Consider the following 10,489-nt stretch of genomic DNA (forward strand, 5'->3'; position numbering starts at 1 on the left):
CGCTGTGCAGGTGTCGTCGACACCTTGCAGCGCGTCGGGGCAAGCGCCATCGGGCGTGCCGGGCTGGCTACGCTCGTGGGGAAGGAAAAGGGTTCCCGTCCAGAACAGGTCTCCGGACGACGGTGCACCTGGCCCCACGGTGGGCGTCAAATGACGGGTGGTAGGTGCGACATATGCCAACGGATGGCTTATCATTGTGGGAGCCAATAAGACATCGCCGGTGCCTGGAAACGGGATGAGGCGAAGACATGCACGCCGACGAATCTTTCCCAGGTTCGGGGCTCTCCGTGGAGATAACACCCCTAGTCCTGCTCTGTGGGGTCTCCGCATGATCACTAGATCAACAAGTGGCTACAAGAGGCTCCTTGAGCTATTTCGTGAGAGGAGGAACAAAGGGCAAGGCTAGCTCTCTTCTCCTCTCAAAGTTGTGTCCAAAACTATCAAAGTCTAACCCTTTGCATGGGTGGCCTGGGGTGTTTATATAGGTCTACCCCCAGGGGTACAATGGTAATACGGCTAGGCACGGGCCCAGCCATCAGTGTCTTCGCTCGCCGGCTTCTCCGCCGACTGGTGGGGCACACCGACTGGTGGGGCACACTGACAGGTGGGTCCCACTGGCTGCCGGCCTCCTGGTCGACAGGTAGGCCCCATCGCTTGGTCTTGTCGGGGGCTAGTTACTATTGCCTCACTCTTGATGACGAGGGCTTTGTCGAGGTAAGCATGGCTACAGTGCCGCCGCCTGGCGGCCTCTCACTGTAGCCTTACCTCGTCTTGTCTCCTTAATGGTGCGCTTACTTTGAGGGAGGGAGTGAGCCGGCTGGTGAGAGCTGGCTACGTCCTAGGACGACTAGGGGAAGCAGGGCCGCCTTCAGGTGTCTCTCTGACCAAAGGGCCCCGCCGCCTGCGGGCCGTACTGACGGCCCGCCGTTGGTGACTTCATGATCAGCATGGCAACAATGCCATGTCGGACGGGTCATGGCTGCCCCATACAGCGTACTGTAGCCATGCGTACTCCGGGATTCGGGGATGGCAGACTTCACTATTCCCACGCCCCATCCCATCTCCTTATGTGGGTGCAGACTTTGAGGGCACGATCTTGGCCGCCTGTCAGGGGCCGGCTTCTTGGAGTCGGTCATCTCGTGGCAGGCTTCTTGGAGTCGGCCCTCTCGATGCTTTCTTCATGAGGGTTTTAAGGCCGGGCCGCCTTCTGGTAGTCGGTTTATGGGATAGCCGACTGGGGGAAGGCGGCCCCGTGTCTTCCATGCTTGTAGGCTCGATCGGCCTATTATTGTTTTAAGAGCTAGGGGGAGCCGGCTAGGCTACCCGTGGTCATTTACTCCGACACAGATACTATAAATAATGTCAAGAAATCATCACATATTACTGCTACTCAGACAATAATATGCATGCACACCTAAGCACACAAATGTTATGGAAACTCCGGTACTACGGTCTGATATGTTGTGGCAGTGAGCATGATAGTGAGTCTGCGTGTGGAAGGAGTTGGCGTAACCAAGGCTACACCAAGCGTTGGCTGAACACCGGTTGGATCAAGATGGATATAGAGTCGAGGACAGACTTGGTGATCATGAGGCGGAATGCAGAGGTCACGACCACATCATCATCAAGCGTACAAAAGAGAACCGTACACGTCCAAAGAATGGAATGACGGGGCAAGATAGGGGAGGAAAAGCTAGGCTTGCTGGCATTGTCGTCTTCTGATGACAAAGATGAGTAAGGGTTGCCAAAGGGACGAGATGGATGGCACAATTCAAGATAGAGGCAAACCTATTACCAAAACGATATGGGTGGATGGAGGAAAGATATCGACGCGATACTTGAGCATAACTCGTGCAAATGGTGTCTAGAACACTTGGTACCAGGGCATCACTCTGCTGGGACAGAGATGATGTGGAACACTTAAGAGCAGGCATGCTAAGAAGGATGGTGCAGGTAGTGGATCAAAGCCGACTACACTCACAAGATTAACCGTTAGTGACAACATAATGAGTCTATATGCAAGCTATGCAACAAAAAAATGCAGCAATCAAATGCAATAAACCAACTGGGTCTATACAACCGCTTTGTAACACTCGCGCGGGCAAGGGCATCCTATAGCCAGACCTGCTCTGATACCAAGCGTTGTGGCACGGACGTCTCAGAGAAACCGAAACGCCCCATATTCCAGCCCAGAGATCAAGGAGAAGCCTTCTGGAATACGACACTGCTTAGCATAGAACAAATAGGCTCTTTATTACAGTCCAAATAGGTACAAGGGGTTTACATCAGCACGACAACACTACGTTTGCCACGGTTACTCGATGCAAGCAGCAGAACAACATGAAGCAGTGGAATAACTATTGGCAGCGGACAATGACGACGGTGGTGAACTCCACTCCGCAGGGACTCTGGCTGGAATGCTTATCCTAGCTCGCAAACAAGGAATCCACAGCAAACAAGCAATTAAATCCGATGTGACCGGTAAACTGGCATGACAACCCAGGTCAGTACATTGAATGTACTTGCAAAATCACGACAACCAAGAGCAATCAAGAGAGACAACAACATGGCAATTACAGGTTAACAAGGATTAACATGATACTCTTAGATCAATCATCGCATGAACAAGATTAACATGATACCGCTAGAACACTACGAGCATGGCTTGAACATATGATCAAGATGAAACTAACGTGCAACATGATGACACTATCATGCACCAACTAACTCTGCTCGGGTTACTTCGTAACCATCACATGCATCACTTACCAATCTCCAACATCACACAATCATCTCAGGATCAAATCAAGCTTGGTATAAACAATACCATAGTAATCATTACATGACCACAAGGAGCTTGACCTTCACCCGTGATTCTCGCATAACACCAAAAATATCCAACAACTTGGTATCCTCAATTCCACGGTGACCCTCTCACGATCACATAAAGATCGACCAACTTCTCTCATCATCGAGTCGGGATTGTTATTAAGCACATCAATATTATTACTGTTGACCCTTTGTGTGACCAACTATGAACTTGGGCCATATCCGCGGGTGCGGCTATTGATAGATTTAAACACACAGTCTGCAGAGGTAGCATGATGTACCCACAGCACGGAACCCATGGCCTCACAGTCCCATTCGGGTGGACCAACAACATTCCAACAAAACCAATCTATTGCCCATGACACTCTCTTTGCCACTCCGACCAAATCCCCTCTAGGCTAGGTCCTAGGTGGCCCCGTGCCTACCAAAGGCATCAACAGCCACCGTCGTGGCAATACAATAAATGGTCCCAAACGGGGACAACCCGGGTACAAGAACAACAACAGGCACACAAGGCTTTTGCCATCCTACCCGGCCAAGGTAGCTCTCACGCATAACCTTCCCTCGGTGGAGGCACTGGCGAGTGGCATGACAATAAACCTAGTTAGGACCTCCCCATAAAAGGAAAATGTGGTTGCACTGGTCAGCTCGATATGGTGGCACCATGACTCAACCAATAATTCTTCAAGTTCAACTAAGTCTGGTTAAACTTGAATGCAATGAGCTGAGTCAAATGAAAATAACATGATGCAACTACAATGCATGAGCATGATATCAACATAAGCATGGGGCGCAGCATGACTATTAACCAGATCAACAACCATGGATCATATCCAACTGAGTATGGCATAATAACGAGCATGAATATCACAAGTATAACACTACTCATAGCATAACATGACCACTAGCATCAACAATAAGTACCATGCAAGAACACATTAATAACATTACTAAGTAAGAACTTAACCAACTAACATCAAAGGAACAATGGATATCAATGGTACTCGGTAGCCGACAATAGACATGCACCAATGAACATGTACTACTAGCAAGCATTAACATATGAAAGTAATACTAGCAAGTAGAACATGATAACGAGGTGCATATGAACATAGCATGAAAGTAAACACAAATCATAGCATAATCGAAACAATGATAGGAGTAGCAAAACAAATAGACAGTTATTAAAGATTCAAGTTGAAAAGCAAGGCTATTGCATGGTCATCATGCAAGTGGGTGTTGTGTCTTGCCTCGGGATGAAGAATACACCGGGCAGAAGTGCAGAAAGTTCGCAGAACGAATCGCCGGAAAAGTTCTCTCTTGGAGGGGGCTGATTAGTGGAAAGGGCAAAATTGTCATTTCTAGTATGTCAAACCATAGTGAAAATGATGGGATTAGAACGGGCTCGACGAGACGAAGAAGTGGGTGTTGGAATCACCTCGATCGGAGTTGTGGCTGAAAAGTTATGACCGTTCGTTTGTTATGCAGAAAAAAAATTAAAAAATATTCATTTCTGCTCTTAACGGAAGAACATTCAAAAACAAGAGGTTTCGGCCCGTGGCTGGAAAAACAGAAAGCGTATTTTTAGAAATACGTCTTCGCCGAAGAGAAAGCGTAAAGTGCACTTCAGAAGCATAGAAGTACGCTTACTCGAAGGGAAAGCGTATTTACAGAAATATGTCTCCACTTATCCGAGTCAGCAGTGGCGGGCCGGCTCCTGGGACGCTAATAGGTGGGACCCACATTATCCACTTCTCTCTCTCCTCCCTTCTGTTCTTCCTCTCTCCTCCTCCCTGATCATAACAGGGAAGAGGCGAGGTCACGCGCTCCGGTGAGGCTCCCGGGCGGCTCTGGCCATCTCCCTTATGGATCGAGCTACCTGTGTGCTCGAGGAGTCGAGCCGCACCTGCCAGGGTGCTCCATGGGCACCATAGAGCTCCAGAACATGTGTGATTCCCTACGTGGCGCACGACAGCGTCGGCCTCCACCAAGGAGCATGACATGATGCCAAGAGGAGGATGAGGGTTGCGGGATGGGCTTGGGAGTGAAGACGGGGGCCTTTGGATGTGGATGGGTGGAGGGAGGAGGCTCAGTTTGGTGGCTCCGCGTGGAGAAAGAGTGCGGCAGCAGCGGCCGACCTATAGGTGCGCGAGGCCACAGCCGCTCCGGCATTAAGAGGAGGGGGTGGGGAGGCGCGCCGGAGTGGTGGGGGTCTACTAGTGGTGAAATGAGGGGGAGGGGAGACCGGCGTCGAGGCAATTTAGGCGAGCCGAGCCGGCGGCCATGGCGGCAATGAAAGGCAAGGAGGGGCTCTAGAGCTCGGGTGAGAGGCTGGGTGGGATCCTGGGAGTGAGGTGGAGCTGCTGGTGAGCTCGGATAGCTCGGGGGAGGTCTATTTATAGGCGGGCGCGAGGTGCCGAGCTCTAGTGACGCCGCTCGCGTCTGGCCGAGGCTCTGACGAGCTCATCGATCAAGGGGAGGCACCAGAACACGACACGACATCGCTGGCAAGGCTCACGGGGCACGCAGCGCCAAGGGGACTCGGGGAGGAAACAGCCAGAGGAAGAAGATGACGGCCAGCTACAGATCGCCATTGGGCGTGTGGCGATGAGCGGTGATGAGGAGGTTTCTAGAGGGGGCAGGGGGTCGAGGGCGATGGGTGAGGCCAGGGAGTAAGGTCAGCATGCTGAGACAAGAGGAAACAGGCAGGGCTGAGCTGCCCAACGAGTCCCGACGCGCAGAGCACGCTGGATGTAGCCAGAGCGCATGAATGGCCATGATAGTGGCGCAGTCACCACTGTGCTTGGCAAGGAGGGGATGCAAGAGACTGCCCTGAGCTATCTTGAGTGTTGTCTCTCCATCATAGAGACCGTGGCAAGTGATAGATCATCAAAAGAAGCCAAAGATGCATGCGTGTCATCGATGCAAGTTTGTTGTAGCAAACTTGATCAGGTCACTTTGATCAACAGAGAGATGCTAAGTGACAAATACGATGTCTAGGAGGTTTAGGATAAGAGGGAGTACAATCCTGGGAGTTTTGAGGGGAAAATGGATCAAGGATTAATGAAGTTGCTTCACAACTGCATAATTTGGTCCACAAACAAGATCATGACGAAACACTCACATGGAGTATCAACTGGAGCTCAAATTGAGCAAGGCAGAGTTATTTGGTCATATGAAGATGTTGTAAAAGTTTCATACCAAATGGACATGCCAAAATAGTACTTGCTTCACAAACATCTCCACTGACCAGAAACTTGCAGTAATTTTGGAGGGAAAATGGCTTAAGGAAATGATCCCAAATTTTGTGGAGAGATGTTATATGGATAAGAGAATGATCTGGTAATTTATCAGAATTAATGAAGCAATATAAAATATACTTGCTTCACAACCTGAAAATATTAACAGAATCAAAGATTTGAAGTTGTGCTCACATAGATGATTGGATGGAGCTGAAAATTGGAGGAGGGCAATGATATGAGAACATGAAGGCGTGTGCAAAATTTTAACTCATTTGGATATCCCTAGCTAGTACTTCCTTCACAAAGGCTTCCTTCAGACAGGAACTTTGAAAAATCACTGAGGAAGCTTGGCTAGGAAAATGAAGTTGAACTTTGGCACAGGGCAATTATTTGGACAGGGAAAGATGTCCAAAAAGCGTGAGGTTCAATGGGAAAATATAAATAGCACTTGCTTCACAATGTGCCATTTAGGGCAGAATAGGAAAAGGAATATTTGAGGATTATTTTTTATCATGACAAGGAAAAGTTTTGCCCTATTTGAGGAAGATATGATCCAAACAATTTATGAGAATCATTTGGTATTTTTTGGAGTGATTTAAATATAGGTTGCTTCACAACCTAGGCGAGCACCGGGCTGCAGCTAAGCCTCCGAGTGGGAGGATTGCCCGCCACTCGGTAGGATTTTATAAACTTAGGCGAGTACTGGACTGGAGCTAAGCCCCCGAGTGGGAGGATTACTCGCGACTCGGTAGGATTTTTCAAACATAGGCGAGCACTGGGCTGCAGCTAAGCCTCCGAGTGGGAGGATTGCTCGCCACTCGGTAGCATTTTATAAACTTAGGCGAGTACTGGACTGCAGCTAAGCCCCCGAGTGACAGGATTGCTCGCCACTTGGTAGGATTTTATCATTTAGGCGAGCACTTGGCTGTAGCTAAGCCCCCGACTGGGAGGCGGACTCACCACTTGGGAGGATATTTATCACTTAGCCGAGAACTGGGCTGCAGCTAAGCCCCCAAGTGGGAGGCGGGCTCACCACTCGGCAGGATTTTTATCACTTAGGCGAGCACTGGGCTGCAGCTAAGCCCCCGAGTGGGAGGCGGACTCACCACTCAGCAGGATTTTTATCACTTAGGCGAGCACTGGGCTGCAGCTAAGCCCCCGAGTGGCAGGCGGACTCACCACTCGGCAGGATTTTTATCACTTAGGCAAGCACTTGGCTACAGCTAAGCCCCCGAGTGGGAGGCGGACTCACCACTCGGTAGGATTTTTATCACTTAGCCGAGCACTGGGCTGCAGCTAAGCCCCCGAGTGGGGGGCAGACTCACCACTCGGTAGGATTTTTATCACTTAGGCGAGCACTGGGCTGCACCTAAGCCCCCGAGTGGGAGGCGGACTTACCACTCAGTAGAATTGTTTAACGGAAGGCGGCCAAACAACCAGTCTGCTTCTGAACGTCAGCTTCTGAACGTCATGCACTCGCACTTTAATGGAAGAACATTCACAAACTAGAGGTTTCACCCCGTGGCTGGAAAAACAGAAAGCGTATTTTTGGAAATACGTCGTCGCCGAAGAGAAAGCGTAAAGTGCACTTCAGAAGCCTAGAAGTACGCTTACTCGAAGGGAAAACGTATTTACAGAAATATGTCTCCACTTATCCCAGTCAGCAGTGGCGGGCCGGCTCCTGGGACGCTGATAGATGGGACCCACATTATCCACTTCTCTATCTCCTCCCTTCTCTTCTTCCTCTCTCCTCCTCCCTGATCATAACAGGGAAGAGGCGAGGTCGCGGGCTCCGGTGAGGCTCCCGGGCGGCTCTGGCCATCTCCCTTACGGATCGAGCTACCTGTGTGCTCGAGGAGCTGAGCCGCCCCTCCCTGGGTGCTCCATGGGCGCCATAGAGCTCCGGAACATGCGGGATTCCCTCCGTGGCGCACGGCAGCGTCGGCCTCCACCAAGGAGCACGACATGATGCCAAGAGGAGGATGAGGGTTGCGGGATGGGCTTGGGAGTGAAGACGGGGGCCTTTGGATGTAGATGGGTGGAGGGAGGAGGCTCAGTGTGGTCGCTCCGCATGGAGAAAGAGAGCGGCAGCGGCGGCCGACCTATAGGTGCGCGAGGCCACAGCCGCTCCGGCATCAAGAGGAGGGGGTGGGGAGGCGCGCCGGAGTGGTGGGGGTCTACTACTGGTGAAATGAGGGGGAGGGGAGACCGGCATCGAGGCAATTTAGGTGAGCCTGGGCGGCGGCCATGGCGGCAATGAAAGGCGAGGAGGGGCTCTAGAGCTCGGGCGAGAGGCTGGGTGGGATCCTGGGAGTGAGGTGGAGCTGCTGGTGAGCTCGGAAGGCTCGGGGGAGGTCTATTTATAGGCGGGCGCGAGGTGCCGAGCTCTGGTGAAGCCGCTCGCGTGTGGCTGAGGCTCTGAGGAGCTCATCGATCAAGGGGAGGCACCGGAACACGACACGACATCGCTGGCAAGGCTCACGAGGCACGCAGTGCCAAGGGGACACAGGGAGGAAACAGCCAAAGGAAGAAGATGACAGCCACCTACAGGTCACCATTGGGCGTGTGGCGACGAGCGGCAATGAGGAGGTTTCTGGAGGGGGCAGGGGGTCAAGGGCGATTGGTGAGGCCAGGGAGTCAGGTCGGCATGCTGAGACACGCGGAAACAGCCGGGGCTGAGCTACCCAACGAGTCCCGACGCGTAGAGCGCGCTGGATGCAACAAGAGCATGTGAATGGCCATGATAGTGGCGCAGTCACCACTGTGCTTGGCAAGGAGGGGTGCAAGAGACTTCCCTCAACTATCTTGAGTGTTGTCTCTCCATCATAGAGAATGTGGCAAGTGATAGATCATCCAAAGAAGCCAAAGATGCATGCGAGTGATCGATGCAAGTTTGTTGTAGCAAACTTGATCAGGTCACTGTGATCAACAGAGAGATCTAAGTGACAAATACGATGTCTAGGAGGTTTAGGATAAGAGGGAGTACAATCCTGGGAGTTTTGAGGGGAAATGGATCAAGGATTAATGAAGTTGCGTCACAACTGCATAATTTGGTCCACAAACAAGATCATGACAAAACACTCATATGGAGTATCAATTGGAGCTCAAATTGAGCAAGGCAGAGTTATTTGGTCATATGAAGATGTTGTAAAAGTTTCATACCAAATGGACATGCCAAAATAGTACTTGCTTCACAAACATCCCCACTGACCAGAAACTTGCAGTAATTTTGGAGGGAAAATGGCTTAAGGAAATGATCCCAAATTTTGTGGAGAGATGTTATATGGATAAGATCATGATCTGGTAATTTATCAGAATTAATGAAGCAATATAAAATATACATACTTCACAACCTGAAAATATTAACAGAATCAAAGATTTGAAGTTGTGCTCACATAGATGATTGGATGGAGCTGAAAATTGGAGGAGGGCTATGATATGAGAACATGAAGGAGTGTGCAAAATTTCAACTCATTTGGATATCCCTAGCTAGTACTTCCTTCACAAAGGCTTCCTTCAGACAGGAACTTTGAAAAATCACTGAGGAAGCTTGGCTAGGAAAATGAAGTTGAACTTTGGCACAGGGCAATTATTTGGACAGGGAAAGATGTCCAAAAAGTGTGAGGTTAAATGGGAAAATATAAATAGCACTTGCTTCACAATGTGCCATTTAGGGCAGAATAGGAAAAGGAATATTTGAGGATTATTTTTTATCATGACAAGGAAAAGTTTTGCCCTATTTGAGGAAGATATGATCCAAACAATTTATGAGAATCATTTGGTATTTTTTGGAGTGATGTAAATATAGGTTGCTTCACAACCTAGGCGAGCACCGGGCTGCAGCTAAGCCTCCGAGTGGGAGGATTGCCCGCCACTCGGTAGGATTTTATAAACTTAGGCGAGTACTGGACTGCAGCTAAGCCCCCGAGTGGGAGGATTGCTCGCCACTCGGTAGGATTTTTCAAACATAGGCGTGCACTGGGCTGCAGCTAAGCCTCTGAGTGGGAGGATTGCTCGCCACTAGGTAGTATTTTATAAACTTAGGCGAGTACTGGACTGCAACTAAGCCCCTGAGTGACAGGATTGCTCGCCACTCGGTAGGATTTTATCATTTAGGCGAGCACTTGGCTGCAGCTAAGCCCCCGAGTGGGAGGCGGACTCACCACTCGGGAGGATTTTTATCACTTAGGCGAGCACTGGGCTGCAGCTAAGCCCCCGAGTGGGAGGCAGGCTCACCACTCGGCAGGATTTTTATCACTTAGGGGAGCACTGGGCTGCAGCTAAGCCCCCGACTGGGAGGCGGACTCACCACTCGGCAAGATTTTTATCACTTTGGCGAGCACTGGGCTGCAGCTAAGCCCCCGAGTGGCAAGCGGACTCACCACTCCGTAGGATTTTTATCACTTAGGCAAGCACTG

This window comes from Triticum dicoccoides, chromosome 3B (genome assembly GCF_002162155.2).
Source record: "Triticum dicoccoides isolate Atlit2015 ecotype Zavitan chromosome 3B, WEW_v2.0, whole genome shotgun sequence".
Lineage (NCBI taxonomy): Eukaryota > Viridiplantae > Streptophyta > Magnoliopsida > Poales > Poaceae > Triticum > Triticum dicoccoides.